This window comes from Neopelma chrysocephalum, unplaced genomic scaffold (assembly GCF_003984885.1).
Source record: "Neopelma chrysocephalum unplaced genomic scaffold, ASM398488v2 Primary Assembly neopelma1_319, whole genome shotgun sequence".
Lineage (NCBI taxonomy): Eukaryota > Metazoa > Chordata > Aves > Passeriformes > Pipridae > Neopelma > Neopelma chrysocephalum.
The window spans coordinates 563,532-588,928 of NW_020897981.1; the positions used below are offsets into that span (position 1 = coordinate 563,532).

General features: G+C 52.8%; 1 protein-coding gene, 1 long non-coding RNA gene and 1 other non-coding gene across 7 annotated transcripts in view; 2 read left to right on the forward strand and 1 right to left on the reverse strand.

Annotated features, from left to right (window-relative positions):
• The window catches only part of SIL1 (SIL1 nucleotide exchange factor), a 99,021-nt gene extending 92,804 nt beyond the window's left edge, over window positions 1-6,217 (reverse strand). Inside the window, exon 1 of one of the 3 annotated variants that reach the window (XM_027705100.1) lies at window positions 6,154-6,217. The gene's annotated coding sequence lies outside the window, so the exon portion shown is untranslated. Of the gene's footprint in view, window positions 1-2,034; window positions 2,165-5,793; window positions 5,872-6,153 lie in introns of those variants that run through there. The other 2 variants (XM_027705101.1, XM_027705102.1) reach the window with 2 other exon arrangements.
• Window positions 6,218-22,173: 15,956 nt separating this feature from the next.
• Window positions 22,174-23,931, forward strand: LOC113978295. Of its 3 annotated transcripts, none has more exons than XR_003537531.1 (3): window positions 22,174-22,339; window positions 22,726-23,029; window positions 23,622-23,931. It is a non-coding gene; the product is annotated as an uncharacterized LOC113978295 (long non-coding RNA). The 3 variants fall into 3 exon arrangements; XR_003537533.1 differs by having other exon boundaries at window positions 22,176-22,339; window positions 22,726-22,979; XR_003537532.1 differs by lacking the exon at window positions 22,174-22,339 and adding an exon at window positions 22,373-22,617.
• On the forward strand, window positions 23,260-23,462 carry LOC113978305. The gene has a single exon (XR_003537539.1). It is a non-coding gene; the product is annotated as a small nucleolar RNA SNORA74 (small nucleolar RNA).
• Window positions 23,932-25,397: the final 1,466 nt, after the last annotated feature.

Here is a 25,397-nt window from a genome sequence, read left to right on the forward strand (position 1 = left end):
GTGAATCTATAATTTAGAGGAAAAACGTTCAGCCTGGCATATAATCACTGAAAGCTGTCAAATTCCAGCCCATGCAGGGCTTCCTCTGCAGAAATGATCCTGCTCTGGGACCCAGGGACTCCTCAGCAACTTCATGTCACAGAATTAGGTGATCCCTTACGCATTGCCTTATCTATCCTACAACAGTAACGAGCTCTGGGACCCCACGGCACTAACAGCACATAGAAATGTTGGGCAAAAACCACCGGAATATAAAAAATACAGCCCAGGATCCTTTCTAAAAGAATAATGGGGTGGTAGAGGGGCATTGGGAGTGACATAACAGAGCTGGCACATGGAGCATGTGGGGAAAGAGGTTCTGATGAGGCGGTGGGGGCCAGACTGTGGAAGGCAGAGCCAGCACAGCCCAGTGCTCTCCTCTCCTCCCACACCAAAGGCTCCATTGGGATCAACAAGTCCAGGCCGCTCACCTGGACACCCCCAAACACTCTCCCATCAGGCAGATTCAGGCTGGCTTTGTGCTTTCCAGGCTGTGGCAAAGCCTCCCCGACACTTCAAACAGCACAACCAGCTGGCACAAAGGATGGAGGTTGCTGAGGCTCCACAGCCTGCCTGAGGTGGGAGCAATCCAGGGGCAACACCGTCCTCAGGCAACGGGAGCACCAGAGGGTGAAAATGAACAGGTTCACATCCTGGTATTCCAAGAAACTCCTCTCCTCCTCTGAACATAGCCAAAATGAAGTCTAAACATGTAAAGCACACCAGACTGCCAATCCCAGTTTGCCAGAGGAAATAAAGGGAATGGGATGTCCGATATGGAGACAGGGGTGCAGGCACCTCTGGAATGCCCTGCTCCTGCAGTTCAAGGTTAAGCACTTCCTTTGCACTGACTTCTGAAACTGCCTCTCTCAGAAGCTGTACCAGGTAATTAGAATCATTATAACTATTATTAGACCATAATATTATTATAGCATTTTTGCTACACTTGACATCTGTTGGCTCATAGATTTAACTGGTACATAAGAAATAACTGTGCAGAGATTTCTTGCAAATGAGCAGCAACATGGAAGACATTACAGCATTCTGCGATAAAGAAGTTAATTTTATGGACGTATGCCTGAAATAAAAATTCTAAAATTAAGTTAAACCCTTAAAACCCCTTGTTAAAGGAATTATTTGCGTTTAAAGTAGGCAGCCATTAAGAAAATCCCGAGTTTTCTTCAGATGCTTAAAGGCATATACCTGGCTTGATATTTTCTTCAGATCAACATATGTATCTTCTTCCCACCTGCTCCAGTGATCCAGAGGTTTCTGGATCATCCTTCCATCTTCCTTTTTGTCTCTCTGCAGCAAGCACTTGAATTATTTGGGCAGAGTCTAACTGCACAGGGAACTGGTATAATCAGGGCTCTTACAACCTGCTGACTGCAAATCCTATAGAATTATCAGCAAGCACACATTTAGAATAAAATACAGCTTCTTGCAGCCCACGAAGCCCAAAGGGCTTTGCAAACTGGGCTTGGGATGCAATTTATCCATCAGTGAGATTCTGCTGTAATCCAGAGTGGAACACAACCTTTCTACCCATATTTAACTACAGCACACAGCCCCCGAGAGACAAGTAAGGAAGAACTGAACAAAAACCACAGGAACCCTTTAGGAAGGCTGGAATTTTCTCCCCTGGAATTGAAATTCGGTCAGGGCACCCACCGAGGTGGACTCAACAATGCCTGCAGGTCCCTTCCAACTCAGGATATTCCATGATTCTATGACTCAACCATCAGGCACGGACCAACACAGGAGAACAAACAGGGCCCAGCATCTCCACCCCGGTGATGGTGTCCCTGAGGCACAGCTGGAGGGAACAGCTGTGGACAGGTACCTCAAGTTACCAGCCTGGAGAGGAGGGAGAGATGAATCCCACAGAGGAACCCTGCATTGTCCTTCAATTCAGTGGGGCCCAAATTTCACCCCACAGTGACACCAGTGTGCAAAGAAAGATGGAGTGGAAGGGTATTTCAGAAAAGGACCAACCTCTCAAAACTCCAACAGATGAACCCAGCAGTTCAGTCCTTACAGAACTCGGGGTGGGTAGAGTTGGCCCTGTCTGGGCAGTGACATTTTCTCCAGTGAAATCTATTTCAGCCCAAGGAATTCCTCCTCCTTAAGCAAAATTGGCACTGAGGCAGAGCCCTGGTGGAATGAGGTATCCTGCAACCTCTCCCATGGTGACACTAGTCAGGGATAAAAATGAGTGTCATTAATTTCTCCAGAGCAAGTAATTTTTAATTCTTCCAGAGCAGAGCAACCACACAAGGAACTGGGAATTGCTTGAGGAGAAAAATGTATTTTTACTACCTTAGTCACACATGGACAAGCCCAACTCTCACTGAGGAGAGACCTGTGGACAAACAAAGGGGAGCGGGACGTGCTGGACACAAATTCCTCCCACACATATCCTGCTGCTCAGGGAGTTCTGGGATTGCCTCAGAGCCATCCCAGTCCTAGCGAGCGACAGCGAGAAGCCCCAGGTAAATGAAGTTTTTGAAAGCTCTTGAAAACCACCTGAGCTTTCAGAAACAGAGCACAAATCCCCCTGCCCACCACACCTCTGACCAGCACAAAGCAGGCTTTTCACTCTATCCATCCAATGCTTTCAAAAAGCAGAGGAGCTGGGACTAAGTCTAGGTGAGCTCGCCTTAATGAAGCCCAGTGCTCATTACTAACTAAGAAAAAAGAGACCAACCAAAGCAACTCACCCCCATGCATTTTAGGGGTAGCTATCAGCAATTCCATGTCACCACAGGAGAAATCCTCATGTCTGGGCTCTCAGAGCTCAGCCCAGGTCTGCTTCTGTTCATCCTTTTCATTAATGCCTGAACAACAGAGAAAGCACTTTTCTAAAACCTGAAAGGATGCCCAGCAGTTAAGAGCTGGAAGCACTCTGGAGGTCATGATCGGAATTGATAAACTGAAGGAAAGTTCCCAAAACACCCACAAATCAATAGAAAGAAAAGCAAGGAAAACAATGCAAAGAACTGCACTTGGAAACAGCACAAACAGAGATCGAGCACAAACAGAGGCCAGGGCAAAGCTCTCGACATGGGGGGAATGCTGAGGAAAACCAGGGACAGGCCTAAATGTGCCAGTGCTGTGACTCCACAGCTCCAGCTGTGAGGAGCTAAAAACATCTCTGTGGTCTGGGAACATAAAATTCCCAATTCTGGGCTCCGTGCTGGGTATCACCTCTAAGGCACAGACAGAGCAGAGAATGTGGGCAACCAGTGGAGCGCTCAGCAGTGTAAAACACACCACCCTATACCACCTGCAGAGGGGTTTCTCCATCCCGCTCCCTCCAGGGCTGGTACCAGCTCTCAGACTTTAACAGGGTTTACAAGAAGGACAACCATCCATTGGGCTCCCCATTCTGTGACAGCAAGAGCTGAACTGGCTGCTCAGCTCTGCAAGGGAGAGGCTCAAGCAGTCAGGCTCTCAGAGACTGGGATTCCATCAGGGCCCAGAGGGAACTGGCCCCTGCCCAGTCCTGCACTATCATCCACCACTGCCCAGCCTGGAGCCAAGTCTCTCTCACCTGGCTCAGGACACATGGACAAGGAGGCTGCTCCAGCCCTGCATTTCATTTTAGCATCCTCCATCTGGCCACTCCTACAGCAGTGACAGAGCCAAATGAACAGCCTCTTCTTCCCCAAAATACAACAGAGCTCCTCATCCCACTGCAGGGGCACCCACACACTACAGGCACCGAGCACCACCGTCACCATTTCCATTCACACCTTCATTATCTTTCACAAACGAAGCTCTTCAGCTTCATTTCCCATGCAGGGGGATGGGATGCACCCCTGGGGAAGGGCTTCCCAGTTTCCCTCCTCCCCTCTTACCCCACACAGCCCCACCAACCTCTGGGACCGGCTGGAGCCTGTAAGGGTCATCACCCAGCCCTCCCTACCTCAGACAGGATAATTTGAGGGGCTCATTGCTGAAAGAATTGAAGTAATTGCAACAAGGTGTTCCAAAGCAGGTGAGAGCAGCTGACACCATCAGCACACCGGCAGCTTGGGAGAAATCCAGCAAGGGGGTAAGAGCTACAAATCCCATGCAAAAGCAGGGCTTAACTTCCAGGAACATTTAAGACTTCCCAGTGACTCGAGGGGATTTGGGGTTTTTCTGAGCTGCCTTGTAAACCGCAGCCAGAATGGATTTGACAAAGCCCTGGTTAGCAGGCACTGTCTCCCTTTGCAGAGCTGTTTCCCAGAGATCCCCAGTGTTGTGTCATTTCTCACTTCAGGTGCTAAGAATATCTGCGTGTTAATAAAAAAATAGCAACTGGCTTTACAGAGAACTTATCAACAAAGCACTGAACAAATCTTAATTAGAGCTGATTCACCTCCCTCACGAGCGTGAGTTAAATGTTCTTCCTCAGAGGGGAACAAGTGGGGAGAGCTGAGGGGGGTTATAAAAGCCACGGAGGGAGTCAGTAGCAGAGAGGATTAGCACACAGAAAGGCTGATTGTTATCCCTAAATTTATCCCAATAATTCACTGCCTTGCAAATTCTCAAGGTATGGCTGATGTGCTTTCACCTACCCAGCCCAAGTAGGAGCACGCAGAGAGAGCTCTGGGGGTGCTGCAAAGTTTTACAGGTGTTTTATTGCTCAGGCTAAAGAAATTCTCAACTGTAAGAACAGAGGTGGTGGTAGCACCAGCACTGCTCTTGTGCTGCTTTAGGGCATGGGGACAGCACTGCAGGTTCAAGGGCTGTTCTGACAACTCATGAGGAATTGTTTCCAGCTGATCTCTTTAAAAGGATCGTATTTGTATCCCTTCAAAACTAGTACATACATGGTCACACAGCCAGGAACTTCCAGCACTGCTCTCACCTGCATTAGCTGCACTCCTACACTAAAGCTTCTGGGATAATATTTTGGATACTTCCACCGTTTCTGTAAATGCCCTGGAGGCTGCTGAAAAACAACGTGGTCCAGGCTGGTCATTTTAAGGCAGGGTTGAGGGAAAGAAAAGACAGGAAAATACAAGTCCATCCCTTAACAATGCTGCTCTCAGAGCACAAATGAATTTAAAGGCTCACACGGAGCAGGGACACTGCGACAGCACGTTCGGTAAATGACAGGGTGTGTCATCATCTTCTAACGTCCTCATGAGACTTATCTGCACTTAAAAGGTTCCTGCCAGGGCTGTGCTCGGAGCAGGCTCTTCCACAGACACTCCACCACGGCAATGCCTCTGCGCGTTACCCTCCTTTGGCAGGCAAAGCCACCAGCGCCGGTGCAGGCAGCTCTGCCTCCGCCCCGCACTGGGACTGGCTCAGCTCTAGCAGCCAAACACCGCAGAATAAATAACTTGCCCGCAAGAAATTGTATCTACAAAACTTGTCAGTGTAAACCCAGCCGTGCTGAGAGGCGGCAGCGCCAGTGCTCTGTCAAAGATCACTCCTCGCCCAAGTGTTAGTCAACCACTGAGGTTAAACATTTTCAGGCAACGTTCCAAACAGTGTTCATACACAAAATCCCATTTGCTCAGCATTCGCTCCCCGGCCTCGTGCAACGTGTAATTTTGCGAGTTCTCCAGCCAGAGAGCCATATGCAGGCTTGTACCAAAATAATTAAACAGTTTTAAAATTCAGGCCCTGAAGAAAAATCCATTTTAAAGTCCTGGAGCTGCTCCAGCGGTACCAGCACGTTTCTATTCCACAGCTGCCTGGGAGGTCAGTGTGCTCCAGGCAGGACCCAAACTGCGCCTGTTTGGGGGAACTTATGTCTAGATACTTATGTTTGAAACGCCTCAGTGTAAGGGATCCCTGTCCTGCCCCAGAGCGTGGCTAAGTGCCACCACAGGGCCCCCACTGCAGCCCCAGCGGCTGCCTGCCCTGCCCAAGCCCCCGGGGCCGGACACTCAAGGCCCGCGCACGTCCGCTGGGAGGCGAAGGGGGGCAGCCCCGGCCCCGTCAAGGCCTCACCGCCGGCTCCCCTCGAACGAGGGCAGCGGCAGCGCAGGGGAGGCAGCGGCCCGTGCCCACAGGGGCCGTGCCCGGGCCATGTCCCCGGGGCTGTCCCGGGGCAGCGGCGCGGCCCCTCAGGACCCCGGCGGGACCTCCCACCCCAACCCCCCCACTCACCGCTCCGCACTGCGCACGCTCCGCCCCGCCCGGCCCGGGCCCGCCCCTCGACCACGCCCCGCCCAATCAGCACTGCCCCTGCCCTCTCTCCTCCCCTCGGCCCCGCCCCCCGCCCCTCCGCGCCCAATCAGCACCGCCTCTGCCCTCTCTCCTACCCTTGGCCACGCCTCTCTCCCACCCTTGGCCACGCCTCTCTCCCCTCCCCGCCCAATCAGCTCCGTTCTTGGCCCCGCCCGCCGGCCCCGCCCGCGCCCCGTGAGGCGGCGACCGTGCTGCCCTGGCGGGGCCATGTCCGGGCCGGGCTGAGTCGTGTCCGGGCCGAGCCTTGTCCCGGGCCGGGTCGGGAGCCACCCTAGATGTGGGAACGGCCTGTCCCGGGCAGCGGGCACCGGCCCCGCCAGAGTGTGCAGGCTTGGAGGAGCTCTCCCCTCAGGGAGGGACTGGCTGAGGGACCTTTCCGCGTCGGGTTAGGTTGGGCATCAGGAATTTCTCCCTGGAAAGGGTGGTCAGGCCTTGGCAGGGGCTGCCCAGGGAGGTGTTGGGAGTCCCCATCCCTGGAGGTGTCCAAGGAAGGCCTGGCCGTGGCACTGAGTGCTCTGGGCTGGGGGACAAGGTGGGGATGGGGCACAGGATGGACTCCGTGGGCTGGAGGGCTTTTCCAACTGCAGTGATTCCATGTTAGGGAAATTGTGTGGGAAAAGCAGCTTTGCTGAACATCCACTGCTGCCGTTCGAGCTGCTCTGGGACCCTCACTCGTGTGGTGGCACCGGGGGTTGATGGGCTCCAGCAGCCCCAGGAGCGGGGGGAAAATGGGAGGGCAGGGACAGCCCTGAGCCCCCGGCACGGGGGTGCAGCCAGGGGGGGGGCTGGGCCAGGGGGGCTTCAGCTGCCCATGCTGGGGTGTCCTGAGATCCCTGGCACCTGGCTCCCCCCTGGGAGAGAAGGGGGGGAAATTTGGGATGAGTGCTGGAGGACAGAAGGGGATATTCAGGATGGGTGACAGAGGACAGGAGGGGAAATTTGAGATGGGTGCTGGGGGACAGGAGGGGATATTTGAATTGGGTACTGGGGGACAGAAGGGGATATTCAGGATGGATGCTGGGCAAAAAGGAGGGGGCATTTGGGATGCATGCTGGGGGAATAGGGAGGGACATTCAGGAAGGGTGCGGGGGGACAGGAGGGGATATTCACAAGGATCAGGAGATATTGTTGGCCTCACACCTCACATATCACATCCCTGCCACAGGCTGCTTCAGCACCTTTATTTTTCACATGTTTCGAGGGAGGTCGTGAGGTTTCAGGTAGATACAAGGGTGTAAATTCACAGGCTTGGCACCCCTGGCCCATGCTGAGAATGAGGTGAGAAAGTCAGAAAAGGCACAGGGAGTGCTGGGCTGCTGCAGGTGTGACCCCAGGGCTCCCTGTGCCTTGTTCACTCCCAGCACTGTGCTAATTAAAATCAGATGCCAGAGCCCTTCCTGCCCCTCTCCCGGTGGTGACTGAGTGATGGCATTGCAGAAATGATGGAAAATCCACAGCCAGGAGTTGTGCAACCCTCCCTGGCAAGAGCTGGGCTGTGGCTGAGGAGCAGCCCATTGGGATCCACCACACAGCAGCCAAACCCACCCTGCCAGCCCCAAAATTAAACCTGCAATGCTTAATTATCCAGCTGAGGATGCTCAGGGACAGCAGGTGACAACTGAAGGGATGGCACAAACCCCTGGGCTGGTGCCCCCATGGCTCTGCTCACCTGTGTGCTGTGCTTTGCTGCTGGCACCCACAGAGATCCTGGAGGCAGGAGATTGAGTGTGAGCAAATCTCAGCTTCCCTTTCGAGTAATTGAACGTTTTCAGTCTTTCCAGGTTGGTTGTAAACACCTGAAAAACATCATCTGGAATCAAATCCCACATAGCCCGTCAGGAGCTTTATTGAGGTTTATGATTTTTGCTGGGGGTTGTGGTTTCTCAGGCAGCAGTGCTTTCTGGCTCCATGTAACTCCTTCTCCTTCCCTTGGGCTCCAGGCCCTCTGTGCTCCTGGAGGAGCATTGCCACAGCTCAGGACACGGCTCCACTTCTGCCCAAACCTTGCTGTCATCTCTCCAGTGGGACAGGTGAGCTGGATCCAGCTCTGCCCCTTGTTTCTGCCAGCTGGAACAGCACGAATGGGATGATCCCCCATCTCTCTGAAGCCAGGTGATCCCCCTCTTTCAGGCACAGCAATCGAACCCCTCCACACAGTGAGCCCCAGGCTGGCAGCTGGGCAGGACTGGCCTCTGCTTTCAGCCCAGGAGTCAAATGTCAGCTGGAACACAGGGAAGAGGATTTTCTCCCTGGCTGTGGCAGGCCCAGGCGGTTTGGGAAGCCTTGCTGAGATGCTCAGTCCATCCACAGAGCAGCAATGCTGCATCCTCAGACAATCCCAGCCTAATCCTGCGTCTGAAACTGCTCCCACATCCAGGAGATGAGAAAACACTCTCTGCATGTGTTATCTTGTGTATCTCAAGTTCTGTTTGATCTGATGGGGTGGAGGGTTTTTTTCAAAGGTATTGGAGAAGATGGGTGTGAGAGAGTAATTTAGGGCTGGGAGTAATTTTTCATCAATGTACTTAAAGACAATCACAGCACTAGGAGGGAGGCCTAATTGTGGAGTTGTGTAATTAGTTTTTATTTCACTGCAATTATTCTGTTGGCTACATATAAAGAACATGGCAAAATGCGGCACTTAATTTTAAATCAAGACTTGATTCTCTTTTAGTAGGTAATTGATGTTGATCACATCACTTAGCTGCGACTATAAAATGTGCTATTTAGATTGTAAAAGGCTGGAGAAAAGGACTAAGCAGATAGGTAATTGATGGATTGTGGGCAGCCTCGGCAGGAGGCAGCAGGAATCCATCAGCCTTCAGCTGCCTGTTTGCAGCCACTCCTGGGCTTCCTCAGTGGCCCTGGGGGTTAATGAGCACAGAGCCCTGATCCTGCAGCATCCTGGGGAACTGCACTTCGTGGAGTTGATTCCTCATGGTAAACCCCTTCCTTCAAGGGCCAGCTTTGCTCAAGGTGGCTGGCACCTAGTGCAGGGTGGGATTTGGGGATGGTGTCCCTGGCCAGAGCATCCTGCCCAGGTGTGCCAGGTGCTGCCCACTGCCCTGTCCCAGCAGGCACTGCCCGGCACTGCTGTGAGCTCAGAGCGTTCCCAAATACCAGGAACTGGCACCTCTGTCTTCCCTTATCACAGAATCACAGAATGTGCTGAGTTGGAAGGGACCCACAAGGATCATCCAGTCCAACCCCTGGCCCTGCACAGGCCCATCCCCAAGAGTCACCCCCTGTGCCCCAGAGGATCAGCCAAACCCTCCTGGAGCTCTGGCAGCCTTGGGGCTGTGCCCACTGCCCTGGGGAGCCTGGGCAGTGCCCAACCAGCCTCTGGGGGAAGAACCTTTTGCTGAGATCCAACCTGAGCCTGCCCTGACACAGCTCCAGCCCTTCCCTGGGTGCTGTCCCTGGTCCCCCCAGAGCAGAGCTCAGTCCCTGCCCCTTCTCTGCCCCTGCCCAGGCAGTTGGAACTGCAGGGAAGGTCTCCCCTCAGTCTCCTCTGCTCCAGCTGAACACACCAAGTGCCCTCAGTGTCCTCACACGGCTTCAAATCAAGGCCCTTCCCCATCTCTGTGTCCCTGCTTTGGACACTCTCTAATGGCTCAATCCCTTCCTTCCATTGTGTCCCCCCAAACTGCCCCAATATTGAGGTGAGACCGCCCCAGGGCAGAGCAGAGCAGGACAATCCCCTCCCTGGGATGCCCAAGAGAAGCTGAGAGTGCAGAATTGGGGTATTCCCTGTGAAACAGCTCCTCCATCAACAGCTTCACAAGGTAACAATGAACTGGGCTGAGGGCTGGAAAAGCTGGACCAGTCTTAAGGGGCAGTGGTGCAGGAGGGAGAGCTTAGGCCCCAGGGATGTACAGAACTTGTTCTTGCTCTGCACAAGCCCAGATCAGCAGTTTCACACTGCGCTGGGATTCACTATCATAATAAAGTTGATAAAACTTCCCCTTGCCTTTCCAGCTGCCCTAATTGCTTGTTTTCAAGGATTACTGTTTTCCAGCTCCTTTCCAGAGGCAAGACAGTGCCATTACTGTGAGGATGGTGCTGAGGGCCACAGGGTGACTCTTGGGCCAACACAAATGCAGATTTTCTTCAGGAAAAGGCCATGTGGGTTTGTGCCTGGGAGCGCTGCATGCTCAGCTGGAGCCACCTCACCTCCTCAGGGCCGTTTGGCTTCTCCAGGAGATCAGCCATGGCAACGTGTCCCAAATTTGGTCAGAAATGGATTTACCTGGCTCGTGCTGAACACCCCCAGACACATAATTGGACATTCAATTTAAGTCCAAAAGCAAAATAAAGCCACAAGGTGCCATCACTGGGAAGCCTCACACCACTGCCCCTCACCAGGTAACTCTTAATTTTCTGTGATTTTTTTTTCATATTGAAGTACCTGCAAGTAGTTTTGGTTGGGGAAAGACCCGGATGAAAGCCATGGGATGCAGTTCAACACAACAAGGCAGAGACATCCAGAGAGTTCAATTGCCCTTTTCCCTCTGGGGGGACACCAGGACCAGCATGAGAGGTGTCATTCTAGTGGATAAGAAGCAAACTCCACAAGCTGCAGGAGACTCATTAAGCTCACATTTGCAAGTGGCAGGTCCAGGCTTTATACCAAAATAGATGGATTTGTGGCCAGACAAGTCTAGACAGAGTCCTACCAGGATTGTTGCCTGAAACACTTTCCCCCCCCAGCCTTTCCTGCCTCTTAACTGCTTTAGTCATGCTGTAGCAAAATATGAGACGCAATCTGGGCTCAAGTAGCTGTAATTGTTCAAGAGCCTGCAGCTCCAGTGCTGTGCAGCCCCTCCCAGCCTGTCCCAGTCTCGCCAGCAGCCACTTTCCGTGCTGACATGATGAAATGAGTCTTTACAGCCCAAGGAGCGAGACATGACCCAGCCCAGCCCAGAGCAGAGGGTTTTTTGCAGTGCATGTACACCCAGAGGGGACCCCAGGGCTTGCGATGAGATGGGTTAGGGTATCACAGCTGCAGGGTCCCCCCACTCACTGCTAAAATGCTTTTTCTCACCCATTTTGTGTGCTGGGACACAGGGCTATGGCAGGACCAGTTCTGCCACCTCAGCATCGGCCTCTCTGAATTGCCACGAGGATCAGATGGGTCGCACTTGCAGCCTCTCATCACCAGCAGCACAAATCCTATTTCATTCACTGTCAAAAAAACCAACTCATCCCGGGTCTTTTGCCGTTCATCCCTCGGAGGCTCCAGAGTGGGAAGCGGGATGAGCCCAGGGGCCATCCCTGCCCTCAGAGGGGCTCTGCCAGAGAAGCACGAGGCTTTACGGGTGAGCTGCTGCCCGGGCAGCAGTGGCCCAGCTCAGGGTCAGGATCCTGGTGGGTGACAATCCCTGACAACTCTTCTCCCTCTGAATGTATCCATGGCTGCAGCTCTGCCTTGTTCTGAGGCCAGGTGACTCCTGCATTCCATCCCAGAGCAGTAACAACGCTGTTCCTCACAGCCAAGTGCTTTGCCACGTGCAGGTTCCCCCGGGCCCTCCCTCACTCCTGCTTGGTGTCAGGATTGGATTAAATTAGGGAAGGAGGCACAGGGATCAATCCTGAGCTGTGCACAAATGAGTTAGAGGCAGGGAGGAGAATAAATCCCAGAGCGAGAGCAGAGGGACCTGGTGGGTACAGAGCTGGTGTAAGGGAACCTCAAGTTTTCAGTGCCACCAGCTCAGCTGGGACTGCGAGGGCAGCAGCATCCCCAGGGACCCTTTCTAAGAGTCACCTCAAGTGACCTGGGCAGGGCCTTTATGGGAACCCGAGCAGGGATTGGGGTAAAAGTAAAGTCACCTGCATGGGGGGCGGAAGGGGAACAGACAGACATGGGACAGCTCCGTCTCCTGCCTTTTCCCCAGGGAACAGGGGCTCTGGGCAGGACACAGCCCTGGTTATCCCTCAGCAGAGCCAGGACCCCTTGACAGTCCCCTCCCAGGGCTGAAGGTTTCAGATCCTTGGAAAGCCCCCATCCCTGCCGCTCCAGCTGCCTCATCCAGGAGCCACACCCCGGCTGCCACCTCCTCTGCACTGCACTTGAAGCACCTCCACACCACAGCACACACGGGCTCTGGAGCAAGGGCCCAGTTATAAAACACGTCCCATAAGGTGGAAACAAGGAGACCACGCTTAAAGGAGAGGGGATGGTTATGAGCCATTGTTCCCTACAAAAATGGGCTTTAAATCTCCATCCATCACCAGTGCCCAGTGTTGGGTGTTCTGAAGGCGTACAGAGCTTTGTGGCTCCTTTCCACCATGGCACAAGTGGCCATGGCACCTATTACCTGGAGATACTTCGGGAGCCTCTCCATTTATCTGCTGCTCCTGGCACCCTGTAGCGAGTCAATAACTACGACGATCACAGCGGAGGCAGAACACTGGAATGCTTTATTGGACTTACAAGTTCATATTTAAAGGGTTTAGGGTTTACATATTCAAAAGGGGGGTTGCATATTCATTCTATTAAAATTGGGGGGGTTCACAGAGATGAAGTAATAGGGAAAAACCCAGGTTGACAAATCTTGGGGTCTTAGGAATTACCTCATGGGTAAAATCCCATTTTATCTCAGGGGATTTTACAGGGGGGAACAGTTATTCCGGTCTACAAAATGCAAGGATTCAGGGAACACAAAGGGGCAGATAAGGTACAATGGGTCTTCTGTACAGGTCTGATGACATCAGGGCATGGTTTCTCCAGGCTTGGGCAGGACATTCCAAACCCGTGACATCACTGGATCCTTGTCTGGACTCTAGATGGAGGTTTTTTCCCAGTCTCTGTCAGCCCAAGGCTTTTGTTTAAACTTAGCAGTTTTCTTTTTCTCATATCCAAAATTTGGAATCCAACAGTACCCTCCAAAATCTGGGAAGGAATCAGCCCATGAAACACCACCAAGACCAAAATTGCTGCTTTAGGGTCTCAGGTCCATCTCCCTGCAATGACCAGGCTGCAGTTTTTGGGAGAACAGTGGGCTCACAGGATGGCAGGGCTCCCCAGCTGCCCATCCCTCCCAGCTGTGCAGCGGGGAAATGAGGATGTTATGGAGCAGCAGAGTGGTAATTGAAAGCCTTTTTGCTCCTGGAAGCCCTTGGGGCTCCCAGTCTCTCAGCTGAGCTCTCTCTTGCTGACACTTTTTCATTTCTTCCCTGTTTCATCTAAACTTTCCATCGGGTTCCTCATCCATCTGAAGTGTGATGATAAATATGGAAATAAAGAGGCATTTACAGCCCCTCTCCTGGGTTGGTTTGTGTATAAACAAACTGTGCTCACAGCATCCTCCTCTCTGCAGCACTGGCCTTGGAGCAGCAGGATCTGCCCAGGACCCCTTCACTGCACAGTGAAGATTTTGGGTAAACTGGGTGGCAAAGAGCAGTGGGGGCTGCCAGTCACGTCCCTGGGTCACTGTGGGGAGAAAACAGCAGCAAAGGGGATGGGGCCCACAGGGATTTCTGTACAGGATTAGAAGGAAAAGAGCAACAGCTTGAAGAGTTGGAAGTGAGAAGTGTGAAGAAAGGCTTTAATTTGCACAAAATCTCTTAAGCCATTAATCACATGAATGGTTCTGTATGGAAATCTCCCTCTCACTTAATGCTACCTCAGGATTGTCAAGGATGGTCATAACTGTTGGCAGAGGAGTGGGAGGAGCGAGGTGGGACAGGCTGGAGCCAGGGGCTTGTTTCCAGGGAGAGGAGATCAGCCCTCACAGCACAGAGCCAGCACAGGGATGAGCAGCGATGGAAAGCACTGGACTTGGCAGCAGGGGAGTGGCAGTGGGCACTGGGGACACTGGGGACACTGGTTTTGGTGAAGGAGGATGCCCCAGTGCCTGCTGGCCCTCTGGAGGTTGCCTGCAAAGGCTGGACCTGCCTGGGTGGCTGAAATGGAGGGTTTAGGGGGTTTAAGAGCAGACTGTAATATCTGCCCTTCCTCTTTACCACTGTGCCCTTCCTCCCCATTCACACTGCTGAGCTGTTCCTTCCCTTGCCCCCAAAGGGTTGGGGTGTGTGAAAATCCTCCTTGATGCAGAGGAAAGCATTGTCAGGTTGGCAGCTGAACCCCCAGCCCCCCAACACAGGGTAGAAGGCCCTGGACAAACCTTGAGGTGCCATCCAAGAAGGCTCTGACCTGGCCTGCAGCCTGGAAAGCCCTGGGATTCCCTGCAGCACTTTCTGCTGGGCTCTGGGGCCTGCAGGGTGGGCTCGAGCCTGGGAACCCCACCAAGGGCCAGCCTTTGCCCTGGGACTGAGCTGCTGCCTGCAACAAGCCTCTCCCTGGGCAGGACAAGCAAAGGCTCTCCTCAGCCTGAGAGGGGCTGGTTTAAGCAGGATGCCCTTCCTGGCCTCTTTTGTGGCTGGAGCATGACCTGATCCATGCCCTGATTCTCACCTAATGCTTTTCTCAGGCTTAACCTATTCTGCTTTAATCCCATGAGCTTTACCAGCGACACCAGCGTCATCTCCAGACGTTGCACCAGGCCAGCTGAGGTCTCCTTGTGTCCCATGATGGTCCCACAGACCTCAGACCTTCCTGTCAGCCAGCAGGTGAACATAATATCTACAAACCCAGCTGCCTTCCTGAGGCTGTTACCTGCATTCCTCAAGGGAGAAAAATAGGAAAAATTAGTATGCGGCTTCTTCCTCGAGAAATCAATATGATCTCGACTCACTGTGAAGTTCCCTGACTGTTAGAGATGCTGCACTGGTAAAAACTAACCCTCAGAGGAGAAAGAGTGGGGGAAAAAAGGAAAGAAAAATAAATTCCAGGGACTAGACAAGTCTAGAATGTTGCAGAGGGCTAAACTGCCAGTGCTGGGGCTTGTTTGGAAGTCCCAGAGCAGAGAGGGCTGCACAGTCCAGCTGTTTATCACCCAGCCAAGAATCAGCTGTAATTGTTAATTCTAATTAAAGCTGTTGGGAAAAAAATGTAATCAAGATTTTCCTTTAAGGGGGGTGGAAAAAAAAATTTCAGCTAAATTAAAAATTTTGGTTTTTAAAAAGGGGGTAAACGTTGAAAATTTCGTAACAACCCATTTCAGCATTTTCAAGATGAAAAGGGTTGTATTTTTGCTGTGAAATGCATCATCAATTCCAATGTGTTTTATCTTACAGTCTGAAGAGCCAAAATAGTTTTCAAATCAAAGCAAAAATGATATTTTTAGGTTTTTTCTTTAAAAAAAAGTCTATCTCGGGGTTTCTGTCCTAATTAAGAACAATTATTTTTTCCCCCTTTTTTTTTTAATGGAATAAGCTGTTCCCAGTTAGCTCTGCTCTAAAGTGCTGGGCTGGTGCTTTTCTTGGTGTGCCCACCCACCTCTCCCCAGCACCCAACCCCAGGACATGTGGGCTGTGCTCACACCACCCTAAAATTCACTGCCTAAAATCCCCTGGGACTCGAGTCAGGCTTTATGAAACCTCACAGGTTTAAACCAACACCAGCAAAACAGCTCAGAGTAACTGGGTTTTACCATCACTACGATTTAGAGCCATCAGAGCTCCAGCACAGCTCAGGTTGGCCATGCCAGGCTCCTCCAGCTCTGCTCCACAGGCTTAACCCTGTCCCTGGTCACTTGTCCCACAGTTTTCCCTGCTGCCAAGGGACCTGGCGGGCCACTGGAAGGACACAGGAGTGTTTGGTGGGACTTGCTGTGGATCTGAATTCCTAAAGGGAGCCCACAGTGGGGAGAGGAGCAGGTTGTGGTGCCCACGCTCAGGGCAAGGCAGTTGCTGCAACCCCTGTACTTTTGGGGTTGACGCCGTGGGATTGCCACAGACCCCAGCGGTGACTTGTGACCTCTCCATAGGATGAGATGACATTTATCACAGTGAGAAAGTGGCTTAAGATCTGTTGGATGACAGGCACTGAGTAACAGAGCTCGTGGTTTATGATCTGTCTTCTGGATGGGAGCACTGAAGGAGGGAGAGGAGCAAAAACATGGGGGTTAAATAGGAGCTGGAAGGGGAAAGGGACACCAGGGAAGGAGACTGGGCCAGGCAGTAGCTCAGCAGGAGGAGAGCAGGGATGAGAGGGGAAGGGAGCAGAGCTCCAGGGCTCTACCAGGGACCAAATGGAAAAAGAAATTGCTCTGCAGCAGTTTCAGCCCAGAGCAGAGGGAACTGTACAGGCCCCTTGTGCTGCCTGAGCACATTTTGAACAACAAAAAGACCAAGGCTCTGGGGGAGAAAGGAGACTCAGGTGGGCCTGGAGGGAGGGAAGTGGGGAGAGGGGCTGCAGGCAGGGTCCCAGTGGGCAGGGTCCCAGGACATGCTCTGGGTGCCAGTGCCTCCAGCCCTCCAGCAGGCTGATATGGGTTTATGTAACCTTTTCTGACTGCTCTTCCCTCCAGATCAAGCAAGATTGCTCTCCAGCTCCACAGAGAAGGGAACAGCCCAACCAGCCTTCCCCTGAGCTGCCCAGAGGGACACATCCAGCACAGCCTCCGAGACAGCTCAGGAACAGATCCTGCCCTGCTGCCACCCCCAGGGAGCTGTGCCAGGCAGAGCTGTCACCCAGCACACGGCACAGCCACCGATCCATCAAGACAGGCAAATACTAAGCCCTGGTGAGAGGCTGCAGGCCCTTGGCCAGAGAAGATGGTTGGATCATGGGTTCTTCTTGCAGGGAGCAACCAGTGGATGAAGCCTGGAGCACCCACTCACACGTGGGAGCAGCGAGCCTCACGTTATCTCAGCCCTGTGCCTTTGTCTGATACAGCCACCAAAGAGCAGGACAGCTCCCTCTCTGTCACCTGGGGAGGGCCATGGAGCAGAAGGTGATGTACAGATGTACAGGGAACGGGTCTGGTACTTACTGTCTGCTGGGCCCAGCAGGGAAAATGAGCTCAGCAGAGATGTCCTATCATTCAGCAGAGTCCCACCAGCTCTGAGCACGGCCAGGGTTGCAGGGTTATGGCCAGGGCTGGTTACAGGGTCACCGTCCCAGGTACAGCTTGCAATGACCCCAGTCCAGAGCCCAGAGAGGAGCCAAGGACAGGGCTGGAGGCACAGCTATAACATGGATCCCAAGTTCAGCTGGAAAATACAGCAAGAGACACAGCTGCAATGTGTGTGAGGGTCCATCCAGGAACCCAGGGGTACACCCACGAGCCAAGGTGCTCCTGCAGCATCTGCCATGGAGTGAGGGAATCAGGGCTGAGCTTAAATGGGGCTCCTGTCCTGTGGGTTTGTGGGTGTCAGGTGATCCTAAAGTCCCTCATCAATGTGGCCACACTGGTCCATGGCTCTTGGCTGTGGGTCCTGCCCTGGGTGGGCAGGTGGCTCAGGACCAGCTGTGTCCCCACGAGGGCAGAGGTAGCAGAGGGTACACAGAGGTGATACACACCACACCAGGGCTTTATGCACCTAACTCAAAATAAGCTTTGTTTTCTAAAAATCATATCTAAGACAAGTGATTTCTCTTTTTGTTGTTGTTGTTGTTATTTTAAAGGTATAAATTATTGAAAGGCCTATCATTGCTCTCTCAAATCGTTCTCAGGCAAAGAAAAGGCAGTTCTACCTTTGACAGTGCTTTGCAACAAAATGAGTCAGACACATTTTGCTCATGATTCGCCCTTGGCTCCATTTGGCCATGTCTTAAACTACTTCATGGCTTAGTCTGATTAGCAGAGTCTCCTCAGGGGCAGAGGAAACCCTGCAAGAGCCAGAGGTGCTGCAGGTCAAGATTGAAGTGCTCTGCATGCCATTAACTGTCAAAACTATGACTGGCTTCACTCAGTGCAATCAGGTGGCTCAGAGGTTACAGCAGTAACGGCTGCAGTGTTTCATTCCAGGTGCTTAAAGTGCAGCCTTGACATTAAGGGATGTGATTAAAAGGCAGTATCGGGGCTGAGAGCTGGCAGAGGAGCTCAGCAGGCAGGGTTAAATCCACAGCTTCCTCTGGTGTTGGACACCTCAGGGTCTGGAAAAGACCTCCAAGCACCAGCTGAGCAGGCTCAGCTTTTAGGCCTGGAATGCCATCTTGTGATGGCAGAGGGGAAGTGGAAATGCCAGGGACCCTTCTGAGGAGTCAGAGGAGATCATTGAATCATAGAATCATAGAGTCAGAGAAGCACAGAATGGGTTGGAAGGGACCGTAAAGCTCATCCAGTCCCACCCCCTGCCATGGGCAGGGACACCTCCCACTAGCCCAGGTTGTTCCAAGCTCTGTCCAACCTGGCCTTGGACACTTCCAGGGATCCAGGGGCAGCCACAGCTTCTCTGGGCAACCTGTGCCAGGGCCTCCCCACCCTCACAGGGAAGAATTTCTTCCCAATATTTAAACTAAACCTACTCTCTATCAGTTTGAAGCCATTCCTCCTTGTCCTGTCACTCCAGGCCCTTGTCAATAGTCTCTCTCCATCTTTCCTGTCAGCTCCTTCAGGCACTGGAAGGCCACAATTAGGTCATACTGGAGCCTTCTTTTCTGCAGAGAATCCCAATTCTCTCAGCCTTTCCTCACAGCAGAGCTGCTCTGTGCCTCTAATTATCTTGATGTCTTCCTCTGGACTCGCTCTAACTGCTTCATGTCCACCCTGGATGTGATGTATGGATGTGGTTTGGATGGACAGACAGCCCAGAGCACTCCAGTTCAACAAGTTAGGAGCTAAGAGAAAATTTGTCTCCAGTTGAAAACTCCCTACTCTTGCTTGGAGAGAGTGCAAATGATTCCTCCCATTAACATTTCTCTCTCTAGCTGAATTATCTGGCTATAAAAGCACTTTCTTCCAGGCTGAAGAATCTGACCTGTCTCTCTCCTTGGGTGCTGAGGGCTAATTTTCCTTCTCAGCATGGAGGGACAGAGTCCCACCCGTGTCATGAGCTGCAGGGGAAGGACTTCTGGTTCAAAGTGCCATATCCAAGCAGTAAAAGTACTTTTCTTCACGGATTGAAGATGGAGAGTTCAGCAGGATCACCTCTGCTGTGAATATCCACATCCTCAACGCTGAGATGAACACATAGGGGCATGGAGAACCAGCGTGGGAAACACAGGAGCTGTGGAGCTGGGAAAACTGAACTCTAGTGCCAGCTAATGGGAACCAGAGGGCCAGGGAGCTGGTTCTCTGCTCGCCCCTGTCCCACTTCAGGCATATGGGGGAGAAGTGCCAGCTCAAAAGCAGCTGCCAGCAGCAAAAAACCCTGCCCTGAAACAAGCAGAAAGAGATGTAGTGCTGCCAAAGCCTTGCTGGGAGAGAGATGAGCTACACCTTCCCTGGACTCTGCTGGACTCCCGTGTCAGTGCTCCCTGTGTCCGTGCCCAGGCACAGCAGTGTAACCATGACATCTCTCACTTGGGACCCATTCAAAGGAAGTTTTTCGCTGGGCTCTGTGCTCCAGTGAGACATTTGAAGGCCTTCCTGGAAAGGCTGGGATCCCTCCCCATGCTCCTCCTGTGCTTAGGCTCTCAGAGCTCGGGGATGACGCTCAGCTGGAGCTGTCTCTGGCCTCGGGCAATCATCCACTCCAGCTCTGTGTTCTTCCAATGCTTCTCTTGGTCTGTTTTCAGCCCAAGGCAGGCAGCTATTCTGCCTGGCTGTGGGGGTGCTCACGCAGGCCATGCCATGTGGGGGGTTCCTCCCTGGCACAGCCTGATCCTGTCTCGTCCCAGGAAGCAGCTAGGACACGGCTGTGCGTGGGGAGAGAGCCTGGTGCTGAGCAGGGCAAGGAGCTCGGTGCTTTCCCTGTCAGTGGTGACCCGTTTCCCAGCTATGCCCAATTCAGCAGATGAAAAGCTGTCTGGTGGGGGGACAGGTAAGAGCAGACTCAGAGCACTTCAGGATCTTGTTCCTGGAGGTGTCTCTGCCTGTGGCTGGGGGCACGTGCCCACAGACAGGGATGGGTGATGACTCTGCCAAGACCTTAAGCCGCAGCTCTGGTTTGGAAGCCGTGCAACTCATTAGCACAGCACGGGGCCCAAATTAATATGCTTTGCCTCTTTTAATAAGGCATTTTCAGCAGGATCAGGGAGATACTTCAAAAGCCTCCTGAATGCCAAATACCAGAACTCAGTGACTCCTGATGCCAGGACCAGCCTCTCACTTCCCAGCACAGATTTCCCTGTATGTGCATAGCTTTCCCTCTGGTTGCTGGCCTTGGAGCACGTTGTGAGGGTGGCTCAAACAAAGGCCTGCACCTGCTCGGCCTATTGTTCATCTTGGCTTGGTGGAAGCTAAACAGATTCTCCTTTTCTCCTGCAAGCGTTGTCGTCGTGGGGACTGAAGGGATTGAGAAACTTTGTTCCAAGGCAGATTAGAAATATGAGTTACCACAAAACAAAAGCACAGCCAGTGCTCGGAGAACTCCTCCAGTCTAGACACAGCCTCCCCTGAGCTCCCTGCATCCCAGCACAGCCCTGCAGCTTGTGTTCAAAGCGACTCAACAGGCTCCAGAAGCTGGGTAACCCCTGTTGAGTGAATGCTCAGCTACGGAACAAAGGAAGGATCACATCTGAGTGATTTTGCTCCCATAAATTAGCAGGATGGGTTAAATCAGGACAAAACCACTGTCTTCTGGCACAGTGCATCCACTCAAGGGACTTGCACTAGCTGTAATGCTTCCAAAGTACGTGTGCTACAAGCCTGGGGTGGGATATGCCCTGGTGCAACTGATGTCTGGAGCTCCGGTGGCAGCAAGAGTGATGATTTACTGCTCTCTCAGCTCCAAACTGCCCCACGTCTCTGCTCACCTCCAGCTGTGGCACTGCAGGGTCAATATCATGATCAGACTTTGGCTCAACATTTGTGGCACACCCTCAGTCCCCAGAGCAAAAGAAATAGTGACACTGTGGGAAGGAGAAAATTTAGGAAATCTCTGGAAGAAAACTTCTGTGGATGTGCAGCATCAGCTGGACCCGTTTGCTGTGGTCACTGCTGCTGCCTGTACTGTGGTGGTCACCTCCAGCCTGACAGCCAAGCAAGTTTGGGCATTAGGTGGGCTCTGGTGAGAAGCACTTTGATGCCCTCAGTGTCTGTCACAGGCAGGGACTGTGATGGTGACACACTGCAGGTGTCTGTGCACCATGAGCCACACGCTCGTGCTCAACATCCACATTGGTGGGCACGGCCTCGTCTCTTCCTTGTCCTCTCTTTCAGCAGATTCAGCCCTCTGAAGTACTGCACCTGGGTCTGGGCAATCCCAGGCATGAGTACAGACGGGAAGAAGGATCCATTGAGAGCAGCCCTGCAGGGAAGGGCTTGGGGGTTCTCGTGGATGGAAAGCTGCACATGAGCCAACAGTGTGCAATGGCAGCCCAGAAACCCCCCGTGTGCTGAGCTGCATCCAAAGAGGAGTGGGCAGCAAGTCAAGGGGGATTCTGCCCCTCTGCTCTGCCCTTGTGAGACTCCACCTGCAGAGCTGCCTCCAGCTCTGGGATCCAACAGCACAAGGACGTGGAGCTGCTGGAGAGGGTCCAGAGGAGGCCACGGAGATGCTCCAAGGCTGGAGCCCCTCTGCTCTGGAGCCAGGCTGGGAGAGCTGGGGGGGTTCACCTGGAGAAGAGAAGAATCCAGGGAGAGCTGAGAGCCCCTTCCAGTGCCTAAAGGGGCTCCAAGAGAGCTGGAGAGGGACTGGGGACAAGGGATGGAGGGACAGGACAAGGGGGAATGGCTTCAAACCGAGAGCAGGTTTAGATTCGATATGGGGAAGAAGTTCCCTGTGAGGGTGGGGAGGCCCTGGCACAGGTTGCCCAGAAAAGCTGTGGCTGCCCCATCCCTGGGAGTGTCCAAGGCCACATCGAAGCAACCTGGGCTAGTGCAAGGTGTCCCTACCCATGGCAGAGGGTGGGACGAGCTGATCCTTAAAACCCCTCCCAGCCCAAACCTTTCTGTGCCTGTCATTACCGAGGGTTTTTGCACCGCCTGCCGGGCGGTCCCGCCCCGGGGGGAGCGGCTGAGGCGAGCGGGGCGGCGCCTGCGGAACCACCTCGGCCGCGCGGCGAGGCCCGGCCTTTCTCTGCGCCCGCCGCCGCGTGGGGGAATGGGAGAGACCCGCGGCCATGAGGGGGAACTGCGGCCGTGAGGGGAGGGAACGGCGCTGGGCTGGACCGGGCGTCCCTCGGGCCGCCGCCATGAGGGGCCGCCATGAGGTAACAGCGATGAGGGGAGGGGAAGGCGCCGGGCTCGCCGCGGCCGCCGTGAGGGGAGAGGAGCGGAGGAGGGAAGGCACCGGCACCGGGGCTGCAGACCCGGCGGTTCCTCACCGCGCCCCGGAGCTCCGGGAACGGAGAGCGCCACCTGAAATATTCCCTTTTTTTTTTATTATTTACTCGTTTCTACCGGCCGGAAGGCGCTGGGCCCACGGGTCCCCCGGCTCAGGGGGTGTTCTGTCCGCTGTGCCGTCCGGCACTAGCTCCTCGTGCTTATGGTTTGATATCTTTTTATCCCTCCCATACGGCAGGGCCCAAGTGCTAAACTCTGTGAATACAGCTTTGATTGAATATTTGTAGCGACGTTTCTCCTGTGCTCTCTTTAGGGCATCAGCTGATGGGAGGCTCGGGCACGTGTGAGGGGGTCGCACCCGGAGCTCAGGGTGGCCAAGAACCGTGCGAAGGGAACAAACCTCGGGTGACGGGTCCGAACGAGCCTCCCACGAGTTGTGCTGAGGGGGAACAGCCACGTGAGGCGCCTCCAGGAGAACACGGGTGCCTGTGGAGAGGAGATGTAAAGGGATAACCGGTGCATGCGACACAGGGAGATCTCGGAAGCATCTCAAGCAGCGTGGATGAGGTTGTGACCATGAGCCAACGAGGGGAGATGGGCAAACACTCCGTTTTGTTGTTAGTAAACTAAACGTCCTCTTTTGGTTGTGATCGAGAGGTCCTGTACCAGCCTCAGGTCCTGAGAGTAGAAAGGATAACCTGGGTTATCCAGCAATAGGTTTACCTAACCTACATTATCTATTCCACTTGCTGGAGGAAACCTTGATGAGAGGAGGCATCACCAGAGGGTTGTACTTTGTGCCTCCACTTCCTTCAGTCCTCTAAACGCTCAGTTTTGAGTTATTTCTCCCAGTGGTAGTCAGCTGCCTGTGGCTGCTCAGTGCCTGTGCCAGTGTTATGCTGCTGGGAGAGAAAGGTGCTGCCGAGTCCTCCTGGCACCACCGGTGCCGTCCTGGTGCTCGGTGGTGCTGGGTTTTGGCAGTGCTCTGCATGCCTGAGAGTGGAGTAACTCCTGCTTGTGGAGTTAGAGCCTAGATTGGATGCAGACAATACACAGAAAATTGAAGAATCTATTGCAGACACTTTGTTTATTGTATATCTTTTATATAAAAATGAAGGTCAGCTACTTAACTGCTCAGTGTAAAGGTTGAGTTTGAGGTCTTTAGGGATTCTCCTGTTAACTGTCTTTGCTGTTTTTTTAATTACACAGGCAAGTGTCCTGGGGCTTGCTGGAGCAGCAGGAGTGGCCAGAAGAAAAGAAAGAAGCTGTTGGTGCTGCTCTGAAAATCCCTGTTTGGAAAGGGTTGGGAAGATGGAACCTTGGAAGCCCACAATTGAAACGGGGCTATACGAAAATGATTTATTTTCAGGATCTGGATGTAGAAATTTCAAACATCAGAGGTAGTTTGGGGCAGGGTATAACAAGAATTATGTGTACAGTTCTGTAACTGTTAATCCCTTCTCACTGCTTGTTTAAAATATATTTTATGTGACCTCAATTAAACTTATTTGTGTTTAAACTTGCTCAGTTTGGTTTTCATTATCTTGTAAGGCTTTGAAAGTCACATTGAAATGTTTTTAAGAAATAGTTCAATGGTCTTCGGTCACATCACAGTTACCCTGCTGTAGATGCTCCTGTGGCTGCAGTGCTGTCTATGTCCCAATAAAACTTGGAAGCAGGGACACAGGCTGCTGTGGGACAATATGCTGCTTCAGGAGCATGAACAGCCTCAAGGAATTCAGCTTGTTGAGGCCGAAGCTGAGGCTGTTGATGAACCACATCAGGCTGGTTCCCCAGGTACTGCTGGTTTATATCAAATAGGTGCTTCTGTGCTGTTTGGAAAAATCAATTGCAGTGCAGATTTTTTTTCAAAGCTTTCCTAATTTTTAAATATCCCTATTTACCCATGAGCCTTTCTGCCATCTCAACATCCTGATCTTAATACATGGTTTTTATACTGCACATGGGAATAATTTTTAAAATACTCAAGATTATTGGGAAAAATGCTTTTTCGTAGTTGAAACCTATGACATCCATGAATTTCACTGATTCTATGGGAACAAATCCTACCTGTAATTTCCCATGGGTTTACATTGTGCCCAGCAATCTCCCTCTTTCCCAGATGGGTGCCCCAGGGCTGGGTGCCTGCCTGCTGACAGCCAAGGAACACTCACTGTGCCAGGGGGCTCTGCTGCTGGACCTGGTAATTCCAAAAGTGGCAAAAAATGGGGAATATGGGCTCTGTCAGTCACATAAAACAAGTGTTTTATAGACAACAAATACATGCTGACAGGCTTATTTCCTAAAAAAAAGTCTCTGCAATAAAGCTCTTATGATATTCATCTTGGCTGAACGTAGGACTCGTAGGCCTGGTTGTGCTGTACAAAAAGGAGGAAAGGATGGAGGAAGTGTTGGCAGTGGTGAGTATCCCATCAGAGGAGTTGGGAAGGGCTGCAGAGCTCTGCTCAGTGGATGCCTCACACTACTAGAGCTCTGCTGAGGGCCGCAGCTCTGAGAGTCCTGCTTTTTCCCCCATCACAGAATGGTTGGGTTGGAAGGGACTGTAAAGATCATCCAGTCCCACCCCCTGCCATGGGCAGGGACACCTCCCACTAGCCCAGGTTGCTCCAAGCTCTGTCCAACCTGGCCTTGGACACTTCCAGGGATCCAGGGGCAGCCACAGCTTCTCTGGGCAACCTGTGCCAGGGCCTCACCACCCTCATAGGGGAGAATTTCTTCCCAATATCCCATCTAACCCTGCCCTCTATCAGTGTGAAGCCACTTGTCCTGTCACTCCATCCCCTGTCAATAGTCTCTCTCCATCTTTCCTGTTGGCTCCTTCAGGTCCTGGAAGGCCACAATCAGGTCACCCCAAAGCTTCTCCTCTCCAGGCTGAACAATCCCAACTCTCCCATCCTTTCCTCCCAGCAGAGCTGCTCCATCCCTCTGATCCTCTTGGTGCCTCCTCTGGACTCTCTCCAGCAG